This window comes from Prionailurus viverrinus, chromosome B3 (genome assembly GCF_022837055.1).
Source record: "Prionailurus viverrinus isolate Anna chromosome B3, UM_Priviv_1.0, whole genome shotgun sequence".
Classification (NCBI taxonomy): domain Eukaryota; kingdom Metazoa; phylum Chordata; class Mammalia; order Carnivora; family Felidae; genus Prionailurus; species Prionailurus viverrinus.
The window spans coordinates 68,174,246-68,201,134 of NC_062566.1; the positions used below are offsets into that span (position 1 = coordinate 68,174,246).

Genomic DNA, 26,889 nt, shown 5'->3' on the forward strand with positions numbered 1-26,889 from the left:
CCGTCAGACTGGCCAAAATGAACAAATCAGGAGACTATAGATGCTGGAGAGGATGTGGAGAAACGGGAACCCTCTTGCGCTGTTGGTGGGAATGCAAATTGGTGCAGCCACTCTGGAAAACAGTGTGGAGGTTCCTCAGAAAATTAAAAATAGACCTACCCTATGACCCAGCAATAGCACTGCTAGGAATTTATCCAAGGGATACAGGAGTACTGATGCATAGGGGCACTTGTACCCCAATGTTTATAGCAGCACTCTCAACAATAGCCAAAATATGGAAAGAGCCTAAATGTCCATCAACTGATGAATGGATAAAGAAATTGTGGTTTATAGACACAATGGAGTACTACATGGCAATGAGAAAGAACGAAATATGGCCCTTTGTAGCAACATGGATGGAACTGGAGAGTGTGATGCTAAGTGAAATAAGCCATACAGAGAAAGACAGATACCATATGGTTTCACTCTTATGTGGATCCTGAGAAACTTAACAGAAACCCATGGGGGAGGGGAAGGAAAAAAAAAAAGAGGTTAGAGTGGGAGAGAGCCAAAGCATAAGAGACTCTTAAAAACTGAGAACAGGGGCGCCTGGGTGGCGCAGTCAGTTGGGCGTCCGACTTCAGCCAGGTCACGATCTCGCGGCCCGTGAGTTCGAGCCCCGCGTCGGGCTCTGGGCTGATGGCTCAGAGCCTGGAGCCTGTTTCCGATTCTGTGTCTCCCTCTCTCTCTGCCCCTCCCCCGTTCATGCTCTGTCTCTCTCTGTCCCAAAAATAAATAAATGTTGAAAAAAAAAAAAAACTGAGAACAAACTGAGGGTTGATTGGGGGTGGGAGGGAGGGGAGTGTGGGTGATGGGTACTGAGGAGGGCACCTTTTGGGATGAGCACTGGGTGTTGTATGGAAACCAATTTGACAATAAATTTCATATATTGAAAAAAAAAAGATTGTGGTTTCCAAGGGTTGAGGGGAGCAGGAGGGATGAGCAGAGCACAGAGAATATTTAGTGTAGTGAACCTACTCACTATGATACTACAGTGGTGGATACATGCCATTGTACATTTGTTCAAAACCATAAAATGTGTAACACCAAGAGTGAACCCCTGGTAAACTGAGGACTTTGGGTGATACAATGTGTCAACATAGGTTCATCCATTGTGAAAGGTACACCACTGCCATGGGGAAGTTGATAATGGGAGAGGCCGTGTGTGTGGGGGGGCAGAAGGTGGAATAGAAACCTCAGTACGTGCTTCCTAAGTTTTCATTGAACCCTAAAATAGCTGAAAAAAATGAAAACCTTTAAAAAATTAAATTCAGAGACATGAAATGAAGAGTTAAAGCATTTTAGAAAAATGGTTCTACTAGAAACATTACCTAATGAGCCTCCTTTTGGAATAAAGATCTCAATTGCTTCTCAGCCTTTTGGCTAAGATCAAGTGTGAATGAAGATCTCAAATTTTCCTTTTGAATCAATCTTAAAAATTATATAAGCAGCCCTGGCTGGAAATTTTGAACCTCCATACTAAATCTTCAAGGAGAAAGCCAGAATCCAGAAAGTAGTTAGGCTGTTTTAAAAAGTGCTTCTTGGGGTGCCTGGGTGGCTCAGTCGGTTGAGCGTCCGACTTCGGCTCAGGTCATGATCTCACAGTTCGTGGGTTCGAGCCCCGCATCAGGCTCTGTGCTGACCGCTTGCTCAGAGCCTGGAGCCTGCTTCAGATTTTGTGTCTCCTACTCTCTCTGCCCCTCCCCCGTTCACGCTTTGTCTCACTCTGTTTCTCAAAAATAAATGTAAAAAAAAAAAAAAATTAAAAAAAAAGTGCTTCTTGCTTTCCATGTTAGTAAGCTCATCCACCTCCTCCAGCCTCTCTCAGTTGCAGAGATTTTCTTTTCTTCATATGATATATATGTATGATATGTAATAGATTTATATAAGAAATAGGTCTCCAGAAGAACACCGTGCTTACCCATGGAGCCACCTGGATCTCACTGCTTATGATGGTCTTTACACTCAGTGAATAAAGTCCCATTTGATTCCATTTTTGTATGGATTTAGTTCCCTTTGATTCATTATTGATCTCATGGAAGAAATGAAAACCCAGATAGGATCTCATCCTGGGGACTGTGTCTCTGCTTCTGAAGAGGTCCCAGTGTTGGTTAGGAGAAACCTCAGACCTATGAGATCACATACGGTTGTGGAAATAATCTTGGGGTTCCACAATGCATGCAATTTAACCCCACACTCACACAAGTCCACACTGCTCTCAGCCAGTCCTCAATAAATATTTGCTGTGTTATATAGTATGAAACAAATTTAAAGCTGGAAGAGCCCCTTCGAAATGGTTTTTTAGTCCACTTCATTTTACAAAACAGAGGCTGTATCCAAGGGTACAGTATGGAACAATTAGGTGGTCAAAGAGCTGGGAGAGAAAGAAACCAGTTTGCTCATTTCCTTCCCCTGCCTCCTTGCTGCATGATCATTCTCCTGGGTAAAGAGAAAGTATCTAATGCAAGTCCAGCCACTTAGATCTCTGTAGTTTGGGTCTGTGAAAGCCATGGTCCAACAGTTTGATCGCCTGAATGGAGAGCTGTAATTTGTGTAAATATCTGACACCGTGGGCAGGAAAGAAGACTAAGGCTGAGCCACTGTTGTTCTACCTGCAGGCTCATCCTCCACTCACTGGCTTCTGGAGGAGGGAACCGAAGGTGATAGTGTCATCTGAACACCTACATGCATTTCTAAGGACTTTCCCCCAAGTAGCAAATATATTTATTACCCCAGATGGGTATCCCTTGAAGTCAGGATGAGTATAATGAGCATGACTCACACATTGTCTACAAAAAAAGATCACTGGATTTGGAAGACTTCTGGAGCTGGGAGTCCATGAAGGTGTTTGATGAAGGTTTTCTAGGCCAACACTCTGACAAGAAGTAAAGCAATATTCTCTGAAATAATCATGGAGTTGGGAATTTTGTCCAAGAGATGGCTGTATCTATCTGTGTTATAGTCAATACATGGAAGAACATTATTCATATGAATGCTCACATTCAGAACATCACATTCAGTTCTGTGTGTCACACCTCAAAAGTGCCTATATTGACCTCAGTGTCTAGATCCGAGAAAAGGGAAATTTGACCAGGGAAGAGTTTGAGAATTCTCATTTTATGGGGAATGGGTGAGAGAATGAAAGATTCCCCAAATCAAGAAGTTTTACATACATAAAAGCACATTTTATATATACCCATATATTTACATATTGAGTTGATGTTCTTCACCATAGCTGTCTTTAAACCTGAAGGATGGGAGATATGGAAGGAAGATTAACTTTATTCTTTTCATTTCAGAGGATCAGTGAGTATGAATCATAGAAAGGAGCTTCCACTTTTGGAAATGAAGTGGTATTAGTTTCCCAGAAACCATTTCTTCTGATCAATTCTTTAGGGCCTGTTTCCTGTTGGTACTATTCCTGAGCACATGCAAGATTTAGACTTCCGTGGATTTATTCTCACAGAGGTCATCAGAAAATTCCAAGACATTCAAGTGGATGAGAAAGGGTTTAGACAGAGAGCAATAATTCTGGAAACTCATAGGTCCAGAGAACTTTATCAATGAATTTGGGGAGAGAACACTCTAGAGGAGTTTAGGAGAAAAATAGCAGAGTATGGAATGTGAACCAGTGATGACCAGGAAGGGGAAGGATGACACAATAGTTGGCTAATACTTTAGAAGGAATTCTACTGAGTCCATGAGTCGGTAATTGCATTTTAAGACATGCCATCTATCTTGATTTGAGAAAATGAAATCAGTTCAAGGATAAAGTCATATGTGGTTATATTTTCTGAGCGTGCAGCTTGATGTTTGCTCAGCACGTCTAGTCTGTCTTTCAATACTTTGCAGAATATAAGACACATAACATTCAAATAGATTTCTTAATAGCATGTCAGATTTCTTTATGCAAATTAATCTAATCTTTGGTCAAACTGTTTCTTATAGTTGAAATATTAATAAGTAAGTGATGGAAGTTATCTCCCTGCTCCCTTATGATTGAAATTTGGTCTTCTACTTTTTGTCACAGTCATCTTACTGAGGGAAGATTCCACATCTGACTGTTGGTACTATCAGTCCTCTGGGAGTAGCAAGGTCATGGGCCAGACAGCTCGGACAAGCAGCGACTGAGATAAAAGTTATCTTATTTGAAATATCAAATGATATTCTCTCTTTTACTCTAATCTTTGGCTTGCATGTTCCTTTTAGGAAAGTTTTTCTCCATGACAGACAAATGAGGCTGGTAGATTTGGCAGAAAGGGAAGGTTTTCTATGTTCTTTGTTTAAGACAGTGAATCATGATTCCTTCCTCGTTTCAAACATGTACACGAGGCCCATCATTGAATAAACGGCAACAGGATCTACTCTTTTGAACTTAACAGTGACTCAGTAGTGTGCAGAGGTATAAATCTTAATGTTTACATTCTTCCTGTGCATCTAGTCTCTGGTCTAGGATGTAATTTGTTTGACGTATTGCTGCCATTATGCGTCTGAGTCCCTCAGAGGCACGGGGTAGGGGAAGAAGGTTTTCCCCAGTGAGTTCAGTACAGACGTGACCACAGGAGGGTGCGCCTGAGCTGCCGCAGACCAGGCGGAGGGTCCATGGTAGAGCATCTGCATGAGTAGGTCTGGCAGAAGCACAGTCGTCTCCTTATTGGCTGGTGGACACGTGGGAAACCACTCTGACTGATGCAGGAAAGAAGGGCGGGCCGGTGCTAGAAGTAGCTGTGCTGGCTGGAGGTGACAATTCTGAAAGTGATCATAATTGTAATTGGGAGGAACCATGAGGACATCCGAGGGGGCTTTCATCACGCTCTTGTGGCTGCCGCTGCACTGTGAGTTGAGTGTTTATGAGAAACAGAGTAATTAGTGGATAGTCTTCAGCAGTCAAGACTGGCTTTACTCAGGTTTCCTCCAGGTAGTGGAGAAAAGGGGAATTCTGAAGCATAATAACGCGGGAACTGCTCTCCTTTCTCTGACCTTTTCTTTCTGCACAGGGCTCAGCAGAGGAGAGAATGTGGAGCAGCATCCTTCCACCCTGAGTGGCCAGGAGGGAAACAGCTGTGTTATCACCTGTAGTTACTCAGACAGTGCCTCAAACTACTTCCCTTGGTATAAGCAAGAACTTGGAAAAGGTCCCCAGCTCATTATAGACATTCGTTCAAGTGTGGCCAAAAAAGAAGACCAAAGACTCACTGTTTTACTGAATAAGACGGCCAAGCATCTGTCCCTGCACATCGCAGCCGCCCAGCCTGCAGACTCAGCTGTCTACTTCTGTGCAGCAAGTGCACATTGCATCCCAGACACCTGCTGCCTGCACCCAAACCTGTGACTGAGCAACCCCTGTCCTTTGACACAGAACTTCAAGTAGATCGTTTGTGCTATTGTTTGTCTGCAGGCGGAAGCTAATGTGTTAGACATTAAAGCATAACTGAAGACAACTGGGATCGAGATGACCCAGACAGGGTTAGAACATTTTCTTGGATGATTGCTGCTCAATGGAATTCTTGAAGGGAGTTAGTAAGGTTTTATTTTGAAATTCAGGCTTTAAATGTGAGTTTACATATGCTATTCAGATGCCTTTCCCATAAATAACCCCTTAGTACTAATATTTCAGTCCTTACTATGGATGAGATGGGCATTTAAATGTTGTGTTTCCAAGCAGCATTTATTATTTTTCTGATTTTACAACATTACATGTCAAATATAGAAATACATAAAGTGAAAAATATGAAAGCCATACTTCTATAATCGGATATTATTGCTAATATTCATTTTAGTCTTAAAAATCATATTCTGATTAGGAACGTGATTTTTTCACTTAATATAATTTGATTTGAGCATTCCTTCCATCATGTTTTCACCTCTAACATCTACTTTATTTTATTTTTAATGTTTTATTTAACATCTGCTTTACAATAGCTCTGTGAAATATTTTAATTAAGTAGAGTTTCATACTAATTTTCTTCCTCTGTATTTGGGGCAAAATTTGACAGCCATATATGTGATTTGATCACTTTCTCTTTCAGAAAATGTGGCATGGGTTTTCCTTTAGAGCCCAGTAATGGTGTCTATTATTTGTGTGTTTGAGAGCAATTAAGATAGGGAATGACTTGACAATATGAACTTAAGATAAAACTCAGAAATCTATTCTCATTTACAAAATTCTCTAAGTATCTGTTCACAATTACTCTCTCATAGAATTTAGAAGACAGAATTTTGTATTTCATTCACTGCTGTATTCGCAGTACCTAGCACAAACTTTTTCATATAATGGGCTATCCGTAGATGTTTTTTAAAGAAAGAAGGAAAGATGAATTCTGCTACTTAAACATACTTTTAATCTAATTTTTATGATGGAATTAAATGTATAAATTGATTGTGAAAAATAAAAGTCCTTAATGCGTATACCTGATTATTTGTTTCAGAGCGTTCTGTTTCTTTGCATTTATATGTCTTCCTTTCTTAATAAAGCTCTGTGGTTTTAAGATAATTAAATGTATTCTTGGACTTGTAATTTTGTGTTATCATTATAATTAAAACCGTTCTTTCTGAGGCATATGGGAAACATTTTATATGCACTTATTAGCCACCTCGTTAGTGCAGTGCACACAAAGGCATTTGGACTAATGGTTAATGTAGAGACAACTTGTTCCAAACCTCCCTGAGTCACTTCACATTTGATTGTATTAAACATTACTAACCATAGCCTTGTTGTTTTTTTTTTAGGGAGAGAGAGGGTGCAAGTGAGCAAGGGGCAGAGAGAGAGGGTGCAAGTTGGGAAGGGGGGGTAGAGAGAAAGAAGGAGAGGGAGGGAGAGAGAGAGAGAAGCAGGGCTCACGGACTTGTGTTTTACCAGAAGCAGGGCCCGAGCTCACCTGATGTGGGACTCGTTATCAAGCTTAGTGCCAAATATTCTGCAACCAAATTGGAATTATTAAACTTTTCCATGGATTGGTCTTTATGTTTTTTAAGAGGTGCTTGGGGTGCCTTGGTGGCTCAGTCGGTTAAGCGTCCGACTTCGGCTCAGGTCATGATCTCATGGTCCGTGAGTTCGAGCCCCACGTCAGGCTCTGTGCTGACAGCTCAGAGCCTGGAGCCTGTTTCAGATCCTGTCTCCCTCTCTCTCTGACCCTTCCCCGTTCATGCTGTATCTCTTTCTGTCTCAAAAATAAATAAACATTAAAAAATTAAAAAAAAAAAAGGTGCTCACATAAGGACCTTAGTTGGAAACGTATGTGTAGCATGATGGCCTGCTCAGGCATTTTTCCCTAGCTTCTACAGTGTCTTTTGTATCGTGATCTTTCGTCATTATGATAAAATTTCTTTTTAACAACATGAAGACATCAATAATTCATGTATTTGCTGTTCCTTTCTTATAAGATACATGAGCTATGTGAAAGGGTCAATAAAATAAAGTTAAGGAATCTCACTGTCTTTATAGTGTTTGGAAGGTGTGAATACTTTAAAAGCCTATTGACTGACACTGACTACATAATTTTTTTTTTGGAAATTGACATGCCCAAAAGATATCCATTAGTTCAGCCACTTGAATTAATGTTGCTTCTGCTAAGTGATTGAATTTTATAAAGGATTCTGGAGTGGTAATTGCATGACCAGTCTGGTATTGTCTCTTTCAATGTTTAAGATAAGATTATTAAAATTCTATTAATTCAGAATCTGGTCTCAGAGTGTCTGACAGATTTACCCTGGGTATGGACACTTCTTGAATGACGTAAGTGCAATCATGAGGCTCCCTTCATTGAGAAATGTGTTAGAGTTGAGTAATAGGAGTAGAAATTAATAATATTTCACATTTACTCTGCCAGTGGTAGAAAAACATTAGGTGTTTATAGAGAGTTATAGTCTATCACTTAGAGAGCCTGACAGTTGTACTCTGTGGTTCTATCATATTTCATGGAGACTGCAGTACAAATTCTGAAGATGCTTCGACCAATTTAGCTGAAGCTATAATGATTTTGAGACAAGGATGTTAAGTCTTTGCTACTGTATCAGGAAGTCAACAGTAAGAGGCAATGGATCTTTGCTGTTTGCCATGATGTTGAAAAATATCCTTAGGACACAACCTTACTTTTAATCTGTGCACACAGAGAAAGTCTTATCACAATCAATCATCGTATGGTCAATAGTCTTGTGGAGGTGTATGGTGTCACCTAGGTATATTCTTTTCAGAACTGAGCATACAAAGTACAGGGGCTTACTGTGGTTCAATTGAGGTAATGGGAAAAATATAAATTTAAATATTTGATAATTAATGAACAAACTCTGATGTCTATTCTGGCCTTTCTGAAACAGAGCTGAGCTGTTGAAACTAAACAATGTAAGAAGGAGACCTCGGTGACAGGATCTATTATCTGAGGGCTTCAGTCTAAACCTTTCAGCAAAAAGTGATTAGATTTTTCAGCCTTCGGCCCCAAGAAAGGCATCTGAACAGACATTGACAGTGAGGAAGAATACTGGCATACTAATAGGTAGATTGAAAGAGCTACAGTTAGTCTAAACATTTTTCCTTCTTATCATAAAGTGATTTATTTCTATCTTACGTGAAATAACATAGTGTGAGCATACATGATTCTTACATCTTTTTTCATGATTCTTATATCTTATGCTGTTTCCATAATACATTACATGTAGTATTTTTAAAAATATAGAATACTTCATGAATTTTCACATCATTCTTGCACACAGGCCATGCTAATTTTCTCTGTATTATTCTAATTTTACTATATGTGTTCCCAAAGTGACCCTTAGTTGTCATATTTTTAAGTAAGTGCCTCCCACCCACTTTCATCACAGATGCAATGAATGAACATATTATAGTTAAACCATCAATCCTCATTTCAATATAAAATTTTACTCATTCATTTTCAGATGTGACTGTTTACACATTAGAGTCACTGAATGCAAAAAGAAGTCTGGATAATGAGACTCTCAGCTGGTACAGAGAGAAGTGTGACATGACCCACACAACTTGCTACAGGAAACCTCTATTTCCTGTTCTGGGGCAACAGTAGCACATACCCAGCCATCCTTCCCTCACCCTGGCAGGCTCCCCTCATGGTGCCGAGCTCTGAAATTGAAGAAGACATTTCCCATCTTGTGGAAAAACTCAAACATGTTTCTGTCCAGCCTTCTGAAGGTGGTAATGGCTTCGATGTGGCTGGGTAAGGATGGCCCCCATTGTAATGTTCCTCCTGTACGACCTAAAAACAGGGGACATAAGTGGTGTCTTGTGGGTACCTTGGAAGGGAGGGATAATAGTGTGTAAAACACAATTTCCTTGTGCCAGATGACTTATTCTGAAACTCTGATCCCATGTTTTTTTCTTCAGGATCCAGTATTTCCCAAAAGGTAACTCAAGCCCCACCAGCGATGTTAGTACAGGAGAAGGAGGCTGTCATCCTGGAATGCACATATGACACCAGCGATCCAAGTTATAGTCTATTGTGGTACAAGCAGCCCAGCCTCGGGGAGATGATTTTCCTTGTTCGTCAGGATTCTTACAACCAACAAAATGCCACAGAAGGTCGCTACTTATTGAATTTCCAGAAGGCAAGAAAATCCATCCATCTTGTCATCTCAGGTTCACAGCTGGAGGACTCTGCAGTGTATTTCTGTGCACTCAGGAGCCCACAGTGAGAGGCATGCTGGAGGGAGGTGTACCCAAACCCCAGAGCTCTTGTTGATACATCCACCTGTTGTAGGGATCAAGGCAGGGAATTCCATCCTACACAGGAAGTGGCTAAGGCTAGGGCAGCTCAGATGGAGGGTTAGAGGGAAAACCTGACTCTAAGAAAATACCTCTCTAGATAAGAATTATCATGCATCAAAAACATCCTTACCCCTGAAAATTTGTGTTGAAAGTGTTTATTTAAAACTAGAAAAGCCACGATAAACAATTTGCCATTTTGCAATTAGATTCAGCTGTGAGAATTGGCTAAGTAAATTCGGAAACATTTGACTCAAAAATCAGTAAAAATGTGTGTGAATTGTTGGATCTTCAGGTGAATTTTATTCAGTAAGTATATCTCGAATATATATTATGTTACAGCCATTATTTAGAATATGGAAGGCCATGGAATGTTTCTGTGGTTTTCCTTTTTTTGCTTTATGTCACGCTGGTTTATTCTGCTTAATGACGTGGTTTAATTAGGTTTGTTTACTGTGAGTCAACTGTACTTACATGTATTCTCCAAGGTGCCTACTCTGTGACATATGTCTGTACTATTGCTCATCCCATCTTATTAACACGCCTAGCATTTATGTCCTCGATTTGCATTCTGGAGGTTTACCTGCTTCCCAACACTGTTATCTGCAAATGATCATGATTAGTGGCTCTTAGGGAGGACCCTGTGAAGTAGCAGGGTGTGAATTATCCTCTTTGTCTGTTCCCACCCTTTACTTCAAAACTTTTTCAAAGGCATTTTTCCCAGCACGTGGCTCAGATTGCACACTTCTGAGCCCTCTTTGTTTGATCAATGTTCCACAGTCCAACACCACTCCTTCTCTCCATTTTCCTCCTTCCACCTCTAACCTCATTTCCCCAGTGCCTTCACATTCGAATGGTAATGGATGGTTGATAATTGATCTTGCATTGTAACACTCTTTTATATTTGCGTGGAAAGCAGATGGGTAGGGTAGAAATCTTAACAAGAATCTCTTTAAAAAATTTTAATTATAAAATTTTACCATTGTAACATACATTTTTACCAGTTTAACAATTTTTTTTAAATTTTTTTTCAACGTTTTTATTTATTTTTGGGACAGAGAGAGACAGAGCATGAACGGGGGAGGGGCAGAGAGAGAGGGAGACACAGAATCGGAAACAGGCTCCAGGCTCCGAGCCATCAGCCCAGAGCCTGACGCGGGGCTCGAACTCACGGACCGTGAGATCGTGACCTGGCTGAAGTCGGACGCTTAACCGACTGCGCCACCCAGGCGCCCCTAGTTTAACAATTTTTAAGTGTTAAATTCAGTGGTATGAAATACATTTACATTGTTGTTCAACAAGCACCACTATCCACTTCCAGAAATCTTTTCATCTTGAAAAACTGAATATTTGTACTCATTAAACAATAGCTCCATCCCTACAGTCCTTGGGAACTACCATTCTACTTTCTCTTTCCATGAGTTTGACTATTTTGGACACCTCCTAGAGGTGGAATTATGCAGTATTGGTCATTATGTGACTTTCATTTTACATAATGTCTTCAAGGTTCACCCATGTTGCAACATGTGTCAGAATTTCTATCCTTTTTTAGGTTGAATAATATTTCAGTGTATGTCATACCACATTTTCTTTATCCATATCCATCTTTTGCTGCACCTTTGGGTCTTCCAAAGCAAAACTTTCCTTTTGGTGGAAACAGGAATTTATAAATGTCTCAATGTTTGGGGTTTATAGTGAAATTCTTCCCATTTTTGAATGTATACCAGAAGTGGAATTTCTGGATCATAAGGCAATTTTATTTGAAATTTTTTGAGAGATGGTGTGTCTGGGTGGCTCAGTCAGTTTGAGTGTCTGACTTCATCTCAGGTCATGATCTCACAGTTCCTGAGTTCGAGCCCCACATTGGGCTCTCTGCTGTCAGTGCAGAGCCTGCTTTGGATCCTCTGTCCCCATCTCTCTCTGCACCCACCCCCCACATGTTCTCTCTCTCAAAAATAAAAAAAAAAAAACATTTAAAATAAAAAAATTTAGAAACATTTATACTGGTTAATTGGAACAACTATGCCCTTAGACTGCATTATCACAAGCAAGTTTCAAGGACCAGAGAGAGAGTAATCATTAGTCATGAATGAAACTCCAGTATCCCAGTGGTTCACAAAACTCTAGAAGAGTTTGTCATGCCTACTACGGTGCATTGCTTAAAGCAGGTATCTAATAATTGCTCTGAATGGAATGGTGAGGCCCCTATACAGGGGTCAGCTCCTGAACACCAGTTTGAGTATCCTTTATAAAAGATTTTCTTTCCTCTTTTGGTAAAAGAGCCAAACCTGCAATTATTTAATTTGCTTTATTAGTTTCACTTGCCTAAATAACTTATTAAAGACTGTCTTAAAATATTTGAAAGGTTTGGGAAGAAGTCATTTTGCCACCCTCTAGTCTTTCAGATTTCTCTGAAAGCAATGTATAGTGGCAAAAACACCGAACAGGTTTTTGCTAGACTTCTGTGTTCAAAACTGTTAGCTCTGCCATGAACTTTCTAGATACTTTTGAACTTCATTCCACTATTTACAAAATGGGAGAGTAATATTTTCCTTAATATTTTGTTGTGACAATTTATCAATAACGTATCCTAAGAGATTGACAAGCTTTTTTTATGAGGGTAATCTCATTAAATACAGAAAAAGCATTTGACCAAATTTAGATCCATTCCTGATTGAAACTCCCAGCGAATTGGGAACTGATGGGAATTTCCTCAACTTAAAAAAGGGGTTCAACAAGATACCTCCATCAAATGTCATACTTGATGGTGAAAGCCAAATGTTTTCTCCTTGTTTTGGAAATAAGGGAAAAAGTTTGGCTCTCACCACTTGTATTTAATATTGAATTAGAGGTTCGCAAATGTAATAAGGCATGTGGAAGAAACAAAAGACATACAGTTTGGAAAGGAAGAAGTGACCTTATTTTCATTAACAGACAGCACAACTGAGCAGAAAATGCAAGGGAATCTACAAAAAAACCTACAAGAACAAATTGGTTTAACAAAGTCATATATACTCTTACCATATGATCCAGCCATTCTACTCCCAGATATTGACCCAAGAGAAATGAAAGCATATGTCAATAAAAAAATCTTTTATGAGGAGGAACCAAGATGGTGGAACAGCATGGAAGTTTTTTTGTGTGTCTCACGTCCGTGAAATACAGCCAGACCAACACTAAACCATCCTACACACTTAGAAAACCGATTGGAGGATTAACACAATAATCTGCACAACCTGAACCACAGAAGTCAGCAGGTACATGGCGCATAGTGGTGAACTTGGGGAGAGAGAACCTGTGGAAGGTAGGGAACTGCTTTTGCGGGCGGAGAGAGGACGGAGACCGGGGATGGGGGGGAGAATACGGGAAAAGCACCCCTCCCCAAAAGCAGCTAGAGAGAAAGTGGAAAATTGGAAATAGCCGCAGGGACTAAACTAAAAAGGGAGAAAGGAGAAAGGAGAGGGTTTAAATGCCATTAAGACTGTAAACAAGGGGAGTGCAAAGGCTGCAACTCCACAGCTCCCTACCTGGCGGTGCTCTGGTGGGAAGGGCGAATCCTCAGGAACCGAGTGGGTTCTCGCTGGCCACACCGGGAAAAGCGGTTCCACTGCTGGAAGGACGTTTGGTAGAGACGGTTGAAGCCACCTGGTCCCAGCAGACCCCAGAAAATGGCCACATTCGCTGGTGCTGGAACAAGGTCGTTAAGGTACCAGATGTGTGTTGTGATTTTCCATAATCCCTGAAAAGCTGCTGCTACACTATCTCACGAACTTTTTCTGGCGTGGGCTGGCACCTGGCCAAAGTCTTGGGGCACCGGCAGCAGCAAGGTCCAGCAAGCGTTCCTGGGTGCAGCCGGTATTCGGCCATTGCTCATTCGGCCATTGCTCAGTGAGACCTTCCTGCAGAGGGGCAGAACGGGTCAAAGCCACAGTTCTTCAGAAGTAAGGGGTCAGGGAAAAGAGCCGCATCTGAGACAAAACTCAGGAGAGAGGTACTGCCTGGGGCCTGCTCACGGAGAGTGAAAAAGTGGGGAGTGGATGAGAGCTGAAGACGGAGGACCGGTGCACGACTGCTGATCCGGGAGAACAGACTGGGTGGCTGGGTGGCGCCATTTTTTCACCGCTCCAGCGCATGCGCATGCGCACCGATGAGCACCGCAACAACCCACCCCAGTAGGCTAGCAGCGCCATCTAGTGGAGAGCAGAGCTATTACACCGAGCCCTGCCCAACTGGGCCAAATTGGCTCAAGAACACAAACCTCTCCGGGACTTAATCTATGGACTATAAAGAGCTACATGGACTGACCTCTAGGGGAAAACGAAGCAATTTCAGTCCTACTTCAATCTGTTAGCAGGTTCATCTATTCAATTTTCTTTCTTTTTTTTCTTTTTTCTTTTTCTTTTTCACAATTCTTTTCTTTTTCTTGAATACAGAAAAAGAAAAAATTCATTTTTATTAAAAATATTTTTCTCTAATTTTTATTACTATATTTTTTACTTTTGTGTTTTTTCAAATTCTTACTTCCATCATTCTATTTTAGTCTACTTCAGTGTATTGACCTTTTCAAATTTTCAAACAATTTCCTTTTTTTCTTTTTTCTCTTTTTCATTTCTTTTCTTTTTCTTGAATGCAGAAAGAGAAAAATTACACTTACACTTTCAATTTCTATTAAAATATTTTTATTTAATTTTTATTACTATATTTTTTGTTTAATGTAAATTTTTTCAAATTCTGTTTTACTTCCATCATTTTATTTTAGTCTACTACAGTGTATTCACTTTTTCAAATTTTCAAATGATTTCTTTTTTCTTTCTTTTTCTTTTTTTATATTTTTTCTCTTTTTAATTTCTTTTCTTTTTTCTTAAATACAGAAAAAAAATTCATATTTATTTTAATTTTTATTAAAATATTTTTCTTTAATTTTTTCTACTATATTCTTTACTTTTGTGTATATTTTTTCAAATTCTATTTACCCCATCATCTCATTTTAGTCTACTTCAGTGTATTCATTTTTCAAATTCTCAAATGATTTCCTTTTTTTCTCCTCCCCTTTTTTTTCCTCTAATCTCTCAAACCACTTTCAACACCCAGACCAAAACACACCTAGGATCTAGCATCATTTATTCGACTTGTGTGTGTGTGTGCATTTAATTTTTAATTTTAATATTTTAAAAATTTTAATTTTCTTTTTAATTTCAATTTTTCTTCCTCATTAATTCCTTTTCTCCCTTCAAAATTACAAAACGAAGGATTTCACCCCAAAAGAAAGAGCACGAAGAAACGACAGTCAGGGATTTAACCAACACAGATAGAAGCAAGATGTCTGAACCAAAATTTAGAATCATGATAATAAGAATACTAGCTGCAGTTGAAAATAGATTAGAATCCCTTTCTTCAGAGATAAAAGAAGTAAAAAATAGCCAGAATGAAATTAAAAATGCTATAACTGGGATGCAATCAGGATGGATGCCGTGGTGGAAAGGATGGATGAGGCACAACAGAGAATCAGTGATATAGAGAACAAACTTATAGAGAATAATGAAGCAGAAAAAAAGAGGTAGATGAAGGCAAAAGAGCATGATTTAAGAATTAGAGAAATCAGTGACTCATTAAAAAGGAACAACATCACAATCATAGGGGTCCCAGAAGAGGAAGAGAGAGAAATAGGGGTAGAAGGGTTATGTGAGCAAATCATAGTGGAAAACTTTCCTAACCTGGGGAAAGACACAGACAGCAAAATCCAGGAAGCACAGAGGACTCCCATTAGATTCAACAAAAACCAGCCACCATCAAGGCATATCATAGTCAAATTCACAAAATACTCAGGCAAGGAGAGAGTCATGAAAGCAGCAAGGGAAAAAAAGTCCCTAACCTACAAGGGAAGACAGATAAGGTTCAGCAGACCTATCCACAGAAACTTGGCAGGCCAGAAAGGAGTAGCAGGATACATACAATGTGCTGAATCAGAAAAAAATGCAGCCACGAATTCTTTCTCCAGCAAGGCTGTCATTCAAAATAGAAGGAGAGATAAAAAGTTTCCTGGACAAACATAAATTAAATTAAAGGAGTTTGTGACCACTAAACGAGCCCTGCAAGAAATTTTAAGAGGGACTCTCTGAGGGGAGAAAAGATAAAAAAAAAAAAAAAAAAAAAAAGACCAAAAGCAACAAAGACTAGAAAGGACCAGAGAACACCACCAGAAATTCCAACTCTACAAGCAACATAATGGTAATAAATTCATATCTTTTAGTACTTGCTCTAAACGTCAATGGACTCAACAATCGAATCAAAAGGCACAGGGTAACAGAGTGGATAAGAAAACATGATCCATCAATATGCTGTTTACAAGAGACCCACTTTAGACCTAAAGACACCTTCAGATTGAAAATAAGGGGATGGGAACCATCTATCATGCTAATAGTCAACAAAAGAAAGCCAGAGAAGCCATACTTATATCAGACAATCTAGACTTTAAAATAAAGACTGTATCAAGAGATGTAGAAGGGCATTATATCATAATCAAGGGGTCTATCCACCAAGAAGACCTAATAATTGTAAATATTTATGCTCCAATGTGAGAGCACCCAAATATATAAAGTCGATTAATCACAAACATAAAGAAACTCGTCAATAGTAGTACCATAATAGTAGGAGACTTCAACACCCTACTCACAGCAATGGACAGATCATCTAATAAAAAATCAACAAGGAAACGATGGCTTTGAATGACACATTGGATCAGATGGACTTAACAGATATATTCAGAACATTTCAACCTAAAGCAGCAGAATGTACATTCTTCTCCAGTGCACATGGAAGGTTCTCCAGATTAGACCATATACTAGGACACAAATCAGCCCTAAGTAAGTACAAAAAGATCAAGATCATACATACATATTTTCAGACCACAATGCTATGAAACTCGAAATCAACCACAAGAAAAATTTGGAAAGGAAACAAATACTTGGAGACTGAAGAACATCCTACTAAAGAATGAATGGGCTAACCAAGCTGTTAAAGAGGAAATTAGAAAGCATACGGAAGTCAATGAAAATGATAACACCACAACTCAAAACCTCTGGGATGCAGCAAAGGTAGTCATAAGAGGAGAGTATACAGCAATCCAGGCCTTCCTAAAGAAGGAAGAAAGATCTCAGATACACAACCCAACATTACACCTTAAGGAGCTGGAAAAAGAACAGCAAATAAAACCCAAAACCAGCAGAAGACAGGAAATAATAAAGATTAGAGCAGAAATTAATGCTATTGAAACAACAGCAAAAAAAACCCCAGTAGAACAGATCAATGAAACCAGAAGCTGGTTCTTGGAAAGAATTAACAAAATTGATAAACCACTAGCCAGTTTGGTCAAGAAGAAAAAGGAAAAGACCCAAATAAAATCAAGAATGAAAGAGGAGTGATCACAACCAACTCAACAGAAACAAAAACAATAATAAGAGAATATTATGAGCAATTATATGCCAATAAAACGGGCAATCTGGAAGAAATGGACAAATTCCAAGAAACATATACACTACCAAAACTGAAACAGGAAGAAAGAGAAAATTTAAATAGACCCATAACCAGTAAAGAAATAAAATTAGTAATCAAAAATCTCTGAAAAAACGAGTCCAGGGCCAGATGGCTTTCCAGGGGAATTCTACCAAACATTTAAGGAAGAGTTAACACCTATTCTCTTGAAGCTGTTCCAAAAAATAGAAATGCAAGGAAAGCTTCCAAACTCTTTCTGTGATGCCAGCATTACCTTGATTCCAAAACCAGACAGAGACCCCACTAAAAAGGAGAACCATAGACCAATTTCCCTGATGAACATGGATACAAAAATCCTCAACAAGATATTAGCCAACCAGATCCAACAATACATTAAAACAATTATTCACCATGACCAAGTGGGATTTATACCTGGGATGCAGGGCTGGTTCAATATCCGCAAAACAATTAACATGATTCATCACATGAATAAAAGAAAGGACAAGAACCACCTGATCCTCTCAATAGATGCAGAAAAAGCATTTGACAAAATACAGCATCCTTTCTTGATAAAACCCTCAAGAAAGTAGGGATACAAGGAGCATACCTCAAGATCATAAAAGCAGTATATGAACAACCCAATGCTAATATCATCCTCAATGGGGAAAAACTGAGAGCTTTCCCCCTAAGGTCAGGAACAAGACAGGGATGTCCACTCTTGCCACTGTTACTCAACATAGTATTGGAAGTCTTAGCCTCTGCAATCAGACAACACAAAGAAATAAAAGGCATCCAGATCAGTGAGGAAGAGGTCAAATTTTCACTCTTTGCAGATGTCATGATATGCTACATGGATAACCCTAAAGATTCCACTGAAAAACTGCTAGAATTGATTCATGAATTCAGCAAAGTTGGAGGATATAAAATCAATGCACAGAAATTGGTGGCATTCCTATACATTAACAATGAAGCGAAAGAAAGAGAAATCAAGAAATCGATCCCATTTACAGTTGCACAAACAACCATAAAATACCTAGGAATAAATCTAACCAAAGAGGTGAAATATCTATACACTGAAAACTATAGAAAGCTGATGAAAGAAATTGAAGAAGACACAAAGAAATGGAAAAGGATTCCATGCTCCTGGATAGGAAGAACAAATATTGTTTAAATGTCGATACTACCCAAAACAATCTACATATTCAATGCAATCCTATCAAAATAACACCAGCATTCTTCACAGAACTAGAACAAATAATCCTAAAATTTGCATGGAACCAAAAAAGATCCCAAATAGCCAAAGCAATCTTGAAAAAGAAAACCAAAGCGGGAGGCATCACAATCCCAGAATTCAAACTATACTACAAAGTTGTAATCATCAAGACAGTATGGTACAGGCACAAGAACAGACACTCAGATCAATGGAACAGAACAGAGAACCCAGAAATTGACCTGCAAACATATGGCCAACCAATTTTTTGACAAAGCAGGAAGGAATATCCAATGGAAAAAAGACAGTCTCTTCAGCCTGGTGTGGGAAAACTGGACAGTGACATTCAGAAGAATGAACCTGGACCACTTTCTTACACCAGACACAAAAATAAACTCAAAATGGATGATAGACCTAAATGTAAGACAGGAAACCATCACAATCCTCAAGGAGAAAGCAGGCAAAAACCTCTTTGACCTTGGCCACAGCAAGTTGTTACTCAACATGTCTCCCGAGGCAAGGGAAACAAAAGCAAAAATGAACTACTGGGACCTCATCAAAATAAAAACCTTCTGCAAAGTGAAGGAAACAATCAGCAAAACTAAAAGGGAACCGACAGAATGGGAGAAGACATTTGCAAACGACATATCCGATAAAGGGTTGGTATCCAAAATCTATAAAGAACTTATCAAACTCAACACCCAAAAAACAAATAATCCAGTGAAGAAATTGGCAAAAGACATGAATAGATACTTCTCCAAAGAAGACATCCAGATGGCCAACCGACACATGAAAAAATGCTCCACATCACTCATCATCAGGGAAATACAAATCAAAACCACAATAAGATGCCACTTTACACCTCAGAATGGCTAACATTAACAGCTCAGGCAACAACAGATGTTGGCGAGGATATGGAGAAAGAGGATCTCTTTTGCATTGTTGGTGGGAAGGCAAGCTAGTGCAGCCACTCTGGAAAACAGTATGGAGGTTCCTCAAAAAAAAACTAAAAATAGAACTACCCTATGACCCAGCAATTGCACTACTAGGCATTTATCCACAGGATACAGGTGTGCTGTTTAAAAGGGACACTCCCTTGTTTATAGCAGCACTATCAACAAAAGCCAAAGTATGGAAAGAGCCCAAATGTCCATCGATGGATGAATGGCTAAAGAAGATGTGGTATATATATATATATACAATGGAGTACTACTTGGCAATCAAATGAATGAAATCTTTCCATTTGCAACTACATGGATGGAACTGGAGGGTATTATGCTAAGTAAAATTAGTCAGTCAGAGAAAGACAAAAATCATATGACTTCCCTCATATGAGAACTTTAAGAGACAAAACAGATGAACATAAGGGAAGGGAAACAAAAATAATATAAAAACAGGGAGGGGACAATCAGAAGTGACTCATAAATATGGAGAACAAACGGAAGGTTACTGAAGGGGTTGTGGGAGGGGGGATGGGCTAAATGGGTCAGGGGCATCAAGGAATCTCCTCCTGAAATCATTGTTGCACTATATGCTAACCAATTTGGATGTAAATTTTAAAAAATAAAATATAAAATTAAAAAAAATTCTTTTACACAAATGTTCATAGCAGCTTTATTTGTAATAGCCCCACTGGGGCTAATCTTATGGTCATCAGCAGGTGAATAGACAAATTGTTTTATAGGCCTATGATGGGATACTACACAGCAACAAAAAGCAACAAACTCTTGATAATTATAACCATGGGAGAATCTCAAGATAATTATGCTGAGAAGAAGCCAGACAAAAGAGTACATGTGATTCCATCATACAAAATTATAAAATATGCCAACTAATTCATGACAGAAGTGTTGCCTGGAGGCAGGAGGGAGAGGGTTGAAAGAAGGATTACAAAGGTTCATGAGGCAACTTTTGAGGTGATGCATATGTTCATTACCTCGATTGTGGTCATGGCTTCACAAATACATACGTTTGCCAAATCTTATAGAATTGTTTACTTTAAATTTGTACAGTTTATTGTTATGAAAATTAAACCTTAATAAAGCCATAAAGATGCAAATTTACTATGTATCTTCCCTCCATGTTGTGCAAGTCTTCTTGTGTGACCCCAAATACAAAATATTTCTCCTGTAGGTTTTCATTGGCCTAAAACTATGTTGTTGGTTTTTTTTGTTTTTTTAATTTTTTTTTTTCAACGTTTATTTATTTTGGGGACAGAGAGAGACAGAGCATGAACGGGGAGGGGCAGAGAGAGAGGGAGACACAGAATCGGAAACAGGCTCCAGGCTCTGAGCCATCAGCCCAGAGCCTGACGCGGGGCTCGAACTCACGGACCGCGAGATCGTGACCTGGCTGAAGTCGGACGCCCAACCGACTGCGCCACCCAGGCGCCCCAAAACTATGTTTTTTAAAAAAGTTATGGATGATGGCTTTCTGAATCCATGTGGTATACTGCTTATTTGGAAGCCAGCATCATCCCAACCTATCTGGCAATCTTCCTCTATATCTGAATAGAGGAATTAATGCTGCTTGTCCTGAACCCCTTCTAGCAGAGTTTTGAGGCAGGTTCTGACAATGTGATTTGGAAGGTGGCGGAGAAGAAAAGGGATGTGTAAACACAAAAAGTATCCAGGCCTGAATTTCTTACTTCCCTCTGCATCTGGGAAAACATTCCCATGTAGTCTCTGGACTCATGAAGCTCCTTGATGTGAATCCGTGGAGAGTGGCCTCCAGAGAAGAGCCTGAGCTAAGCTTCCGTCTATGTGTCTAGAGATAAAAGTTTACAGAGTTACAGATGTGTCCATCTACAAAACTTTATCCTGATAATCCTGATTCCTTACCTTGTGGGGAAAAAATATTTGATTAAAGCTTGGCAACAAAATGTGACAAATAGATGGTATTAGAAACCATCCTTGGGGCACCCGCATGGCTCAGTTGGTTGAGCGTCTGACTCTTGATTTCAGTTCAGGTTGTGATCCCAGGGTTGTGGAATCGAGTCCCATATCAGAGTCTGCTTAAGATTCTCTTTCTCGGGGCACCTGGGTGGCGCAGTCGGTTAAGCGTCCGACTTCAGCCAGGTCACGATCTCGCGGCCCGTGGGTTCGAGCCCCGCGTCAGGCTCTGGGCTGATGGCTCAGAGCCTGGAGCCTGTTTCTGATTCTGTGTCTCCCTCTCTCTCTGCCCCTCCCCCGTTCATGCTCTGTCTCTCTCTGTCCCACAAATAAATAAACGTTGAAAATTTAAAAAAAAAAAAAAAAAAAAAAGATTCTCTTTCTCTACTTCTGCCCCTCTTCCCCACTCACACACTCTTTCTAAAATAATAATAGAAAAGCATCCTTCAGGTTAAACCCTCTTAAGAGTATAGCGTTAGTATTTGTTGCCTAATTCACATAAAATAGTCACCTTACACATATAAGAGTCAACAAAACAGTGAGGGAATAAGATAAGAATCTCAGAGCGCTCTGTAGGGATTCAACAACTTCATTTATGATGTTTCTTCTGTGTAGAACTCATATTTTTCACTTTTTAATGATTTAGAAAATCAATTATATTTGACTACTAAAATATTTGACTATAAAATAGTGTGACTTTTCTTTTGAAAAACTTTTATTGAAAAGGTAGTATTCCTTACATTGGTAATATTTTAGGACCAAGTAAACACCGTGTTTTAATTAAACTCCACATGTTAATTATTTTTGTTTAAGAAATATTCAGTAAGTGCTTAAAAAAGAACAGTCAGTGTTCTAAATATTGGGGTACATTGCTGAAAAACAGAATAACTCAGTAACTTCACTTCTTATTACTTTCTCTGTACTCAACCCCAACTATTTTCTGGGAGTCAGTAGATTTTAGACTGGCTCACAATGGATACGTGAAAGCATAAAGTACTGTATTTAATGCTTTAGAGACTGTTATCCTCTCAGCTACAGAAACGCGCTGGGATGTTCTGTTAAAGAACTTCCACATCAGGTAGTGTCCTAAGAAGAAAGTAGACCTGAGAGGTCAGGATTGCTGCTGTTCAGATTTCCATGTGCCACCTGAAGACTGCCACGCGCCTCATAAAGTCAGGGACAAAGACATCTTGCTGACTCTGGGAGGACTCTGGCCACCATGCACCCTTTTTCAGTCCCCGTCCAGCAGGGGGTGCAGCTTCCTAACACAAACACCTTTCCTGAGAAATGTGGGCTTCCACTGATCATTGCTCTGTCTCTCCAATGCTTCTTCCTGCTACGAATGAAGCACATTATCTACGTGACACTCTAGAGATGAACTCTTCTCCAGGCTTCGTGACTGTGGTACTCTTGATGCTTGGTAAGTAAAATGCCTCTTCGTATTTGGATTGTTTCATCTATTGTGACAGCAAAACCTATAACTATAATTTTATCCAGGAGATTTATGCCCAAGGTAACATAGGTCTCTTTTCTTTTTCCCCAGGACGAACCCATGGAGACTCAGTGACCCAGATGGAAGGCCCAGTGACCCTTCCTGAAAGGAAGTCCTTGACTATAAACTGTACTTATTCAACAACATGGACCCCCACTCTGTTCTGGTATGTCCAATATCCCAGAGAAGGTCCACAGTTCCTCCTGAAAGCCTTGAGGGACAAGGAGACGGGAAGTCACAAAGGTTTTGAAGCCACCTATGACAGCAAATCCAAATCCTTCCACTTGGAGAAGTCCTCAGTGCAAGTGTCAGATTCGGCTGTGTACTACTGTGCTGCGAGTGACACAGTGACAGGGACTGCAGGGGGAGCTGAACACAAACTCTGAGCAGAACAGGAGCCCAGATGCTGAGCGTCTCTGACTGATCCTCTCTGGTTCCAGCACAGTGTATGGTGGTTTGCCCCTCAGTGTCTGCTTGATACAAAAGTCATACAAATGGCTAGAGCATGGGAACCAGAAGGAACATTCCCCAAACCCAGCTGTTCATTAGTGCAATATAAATGCAATAGTTCCTAAGCCAGGACCTAAGTAATTTCAAGGTGAAACCACATAACATTGAAGTGGTGTCTTGCTCACCCTGCAGTGAAAGTCCAGCCCCACAAGCTGCTGAGACCCCCCTGGTGGGTATTGCTGTGTCCAATGACACACTGAGAGAGCCAGGGTGTGCCCAAGAAGGTGGTGTCCGTCCCATGTCTTCCTGACAGAGGATGGGCAGGAGAGGTGATGGGAGAGCTGCAGCCCCAAACCAGGTTTGAATAGAGAAAGAAGGGGAGGGAAGAAAGGAGGGGGACATATGTAAGTGAGCAATGAAAAGAGAGACAAAGGACTTTTGTCCTAGTTTCTTTTCTAGTAAGACAGATGGTAGACACAGGCTGATATTCAAAATGAAGGGAGGGGGCAGACACATAATTGAGGAAATGATGCACCTAAATCATGACCTGTGTCCTTCCTTTTATTCTTGGCCAATACGCAGATCCGTTGGCTCTCTAACAAGGAGGCCTTGAGTGAGGGGTGGTTTTGTAGGGCCAATGAAAGATGCAGCATACATATTCCTCTCTGTACCCTTTGAAGCCCTATTAAGAGATTGTGAAATATATAAACCCCCAAAGAGAACGGAAGAAGCAGATGACAGCAGATAGTAATGTCAGAAAAATTTTCAAGGGTGAGCAACGTATGGAGCTGTGCGAACTCGCTCAGCTGGCCGAATAAAGAAGAAACCGAGGAGGCAGAGCGGTGAAGTGACTTAGTGCGTGCGGTGAAGTGACTTAGTGCGTGCTGTTCCCTCAGCAAAGGGTTAGGAAAAAGAAGCACCTATTGTATTTTAGTAGTTGAGATAGTGTCGTGTGTGTGTGTGTGTGTGTGTGTGTGTGTGTGTGTGTGTTTGGGGGAAGTTTGGAGGATACTAAGAGGACTGAATAGAAAATATGTAAGTAGTGGACAGCCCACGTTCTTTACCTGAGCCTATCTAGCAAGCAAGGATCGCTTCTCAAACCCTGCAGATGAATGGAAGTTAGTCATTATGAACTGAGGAACAGCACCTCAAAAAGGAAGCCAAAACAATTAAAATAGAAAAATATCATAATTAATTATTCACTTCAGGGAAAAGAAAACATTGTTCAATAAAGGAACATACTCCGGGCACCTGGGTGGCTCAGTCGGTTAAGTATCTGACTCCTGATTTTGGCTCAGGTCATGATCTCATGGTTCATGAGTTTGGGTCCTGCGTGGGGCTCTGCACTGACCCTGCAAAGCCTGCTTGAGACTCTCTCTCTCCCCCTCCCCTGCTCATGCTCTCTTTCAAAATATGTAAATGAACTTAAAAAAATTTAAATAAAGAAAGGGACATACTCATATTAGTCTATAGGTTTCACTCAAATTGTCTTCCAGGTAAATTTTAGTAAGATATACCACTAATAGCGGTGATTGGGCAGAATACCTATTTCCCCCACACCTTGTGTATAACTGAGGTTTTTGAGCTTTGCTTGTCAGTTACATTTCTTTTATTATTAACAGTTTCTTTAATTATGAAGGAAATGGAGCTTCATTTCATATATTTCAAAGCTGATTACATGTTTTCTCTATAAATTCTCTCTGTCTCTCTATCTCCATCCATTTCCTACTATGTTACTGTCTTTTAAATATACAGATTTTAAGGAACATTGTCTGTTTAGAAAATTTTAATATGGGTGTCATATACATGCATCTTTTTAAAATGTTTATTATTATCCTTTGACTGTATGGGCTTTTTAATTTTTTTGCCATTCAGAATTTTTAAAATAGCATGTAGTAAGTGTAACAAAAAATTTTTATGGATTCTGTGTCATGTGTCCTGCTTAAAAATCCATAGCATTCTAAAATGATAACATTTTATCTCATATTTTCTTTAGCTTCTCTCAAATTGCTTTTCTCTTTAAATCTTTAATTTAGATGTGTGTGTGTGTGTGTTTGTGTGTGTGAAGTGAAGTGAGCTTCAAGGCTTTCTATTTTCCTTAATTTTTGTTTGTTTGTTTGTTTGTTTGTTTATTTTGAGGCAACTACCAAGGCTCAACATCTATTCTTGAATTAATTTTTCTTCATTGATTTTAAATATTCTCTGTCTTTTCCCCAGTTTAAAATTTTTCCTTATTAAGGTGTTCAACCTAGCCATTGTGTTTTCATCCAAAATTATACTTTAATATTATTGGTGCTTCATGCCAATAGTTTACTGGATTGTAAAGAATATGTATGTCCACTCAACCTTTAGCCCATTCTAGAAATAAATACATAGAAAATGATATGGAAGAAATGCCATTGGAGGGGAGAGAGATAAGCCCAGCCCATGACTTGACAAGATCTGCCTGTTTTCCTGACTCTGTCAGTTGTTTTGGATTGAGAGGATCCATAGAAAGGAGCTGACGCCATGCTCATGAATGGTCCACATGAGAATGTGAAGTCAACAGCCAACTTTGGAGAACAAGGGCAACTTTGTATCTTCTGTGTTCTTTAAGAGGAGGAATTAAATAATCAAGACTTGCCTTTGGAGTTCAGAAGAGTCCCAGCTGCCCGAAATGTCTTGAAATCCGGTGTTGCCTCAATGTTTTGGATCCTGTCATTGCTTTGGAGGAAATTTCCTGACTTTTCTTCTGTTACCACATACACTTCTTGATGAAGTTTATGAAAATCCATTGTAGTGGCCATCATTGCCTCTCTTGCGGGTGCTGTAGAAAATGGACTATATTTCAAACATAATGCCCCTAATTTAAGCAGCATGGGTATGGACTGGTCTGTTGTCTGAGATTCTCACTACCTCTCCTGCTATCCTCTCCTCTCTTCCCTCAGCCCCTTCCCTCCTGAGTTTGCTGGACTTATTCTGTGTTTTACTTCTTCCCTGAAGTGCGTGTCTCGAAGGGATCAACCATTTCTTGGGACCACAATATCTTCACCATCAATACTTAAAAATAGTTTTAGTGTGAACCACAACAAATGTTCACAAAACTACATAAAACTTACAGACAGACCACCTATATTATTTAGGTGTATACAAATTTAAGACTGATTTAAAAAAAATTTTTTTTAATGTTTATTTTTGAGAGAGAGAGAGAGAGAGAGAGAGAGAGAGAGCACAAGTTGGGGAGGAGCAGAGAGAGAGGGAGACACAGAATCCGAAGCAGACTCTAGACTCTGAGCTGTTCACAAAGAGCCTGACACGGGGCTCAAACTCATGAACTGTGAAAGCATCATCTGAGCTGAAGTCGGATGCTCTACTGACTGAGCCACCCAGGCGCCTCAAGACTGCATTTTTTTTTAATATAAAAATCTCTTCATTATTTAAAAAAAATACTCTTTATTTTTAGGATTGTCTAGAGAGAATCAATAACATCAATAGGGTGTGTTTGTGTGTGTGTGTGTGTGTGTGTGTGTGCGTGCGTGTGTGTACAGAGAGAAACAGACACAGAGAGACAGAGTTTAGGAATTGGCTCATGCAATTGTGGAAACTG

General features: G+C 39.7%; 1 long non-coding RNA gene, 1 other non-coding gene, 1 pseudogene and 1 gene segment (V, D, J or C); 2 read left to right on the top strand and 2 right to left on the bottom strand.

Moving 5' to 3' along the window:
- Nucleotides 1–13,477, bottom strand: part of LOC125169095 (uncharacterized) — a 121,817-nt gene extending 108,340 nt beyond the window's left edge. The window contains exon 1 of the long non-coding RNA XR_007153438.1: nt 13,297–13,477. This is a non-coding gene — a long non-coding RNA (uncharacterized LOC125169095). The remainder of the gene's footprint in view (nt 1–13,296) is intronic.
- LOC125169083 (T-cell receptor alpha chain C region-like) overlaps nt 1–26,889 on the top strand; it is a 780,232-nt gene that overhangs the window by 177,247 nt on the left and 576,096 nt on the right.
- On the top strand, nt 1,403–1,541 carry LOC125169371 (uncharacterized; annotated as a pseudogene).
- On the bottom strand, nt 8,702–8,807 carry LOC125169167 (U6 spliceosomal RNA). The gene has a single exon (XR_007153499.1). It is a non-coding gene; the product is annotated as a U6 spliceosomal RNA (small nuclear RNA).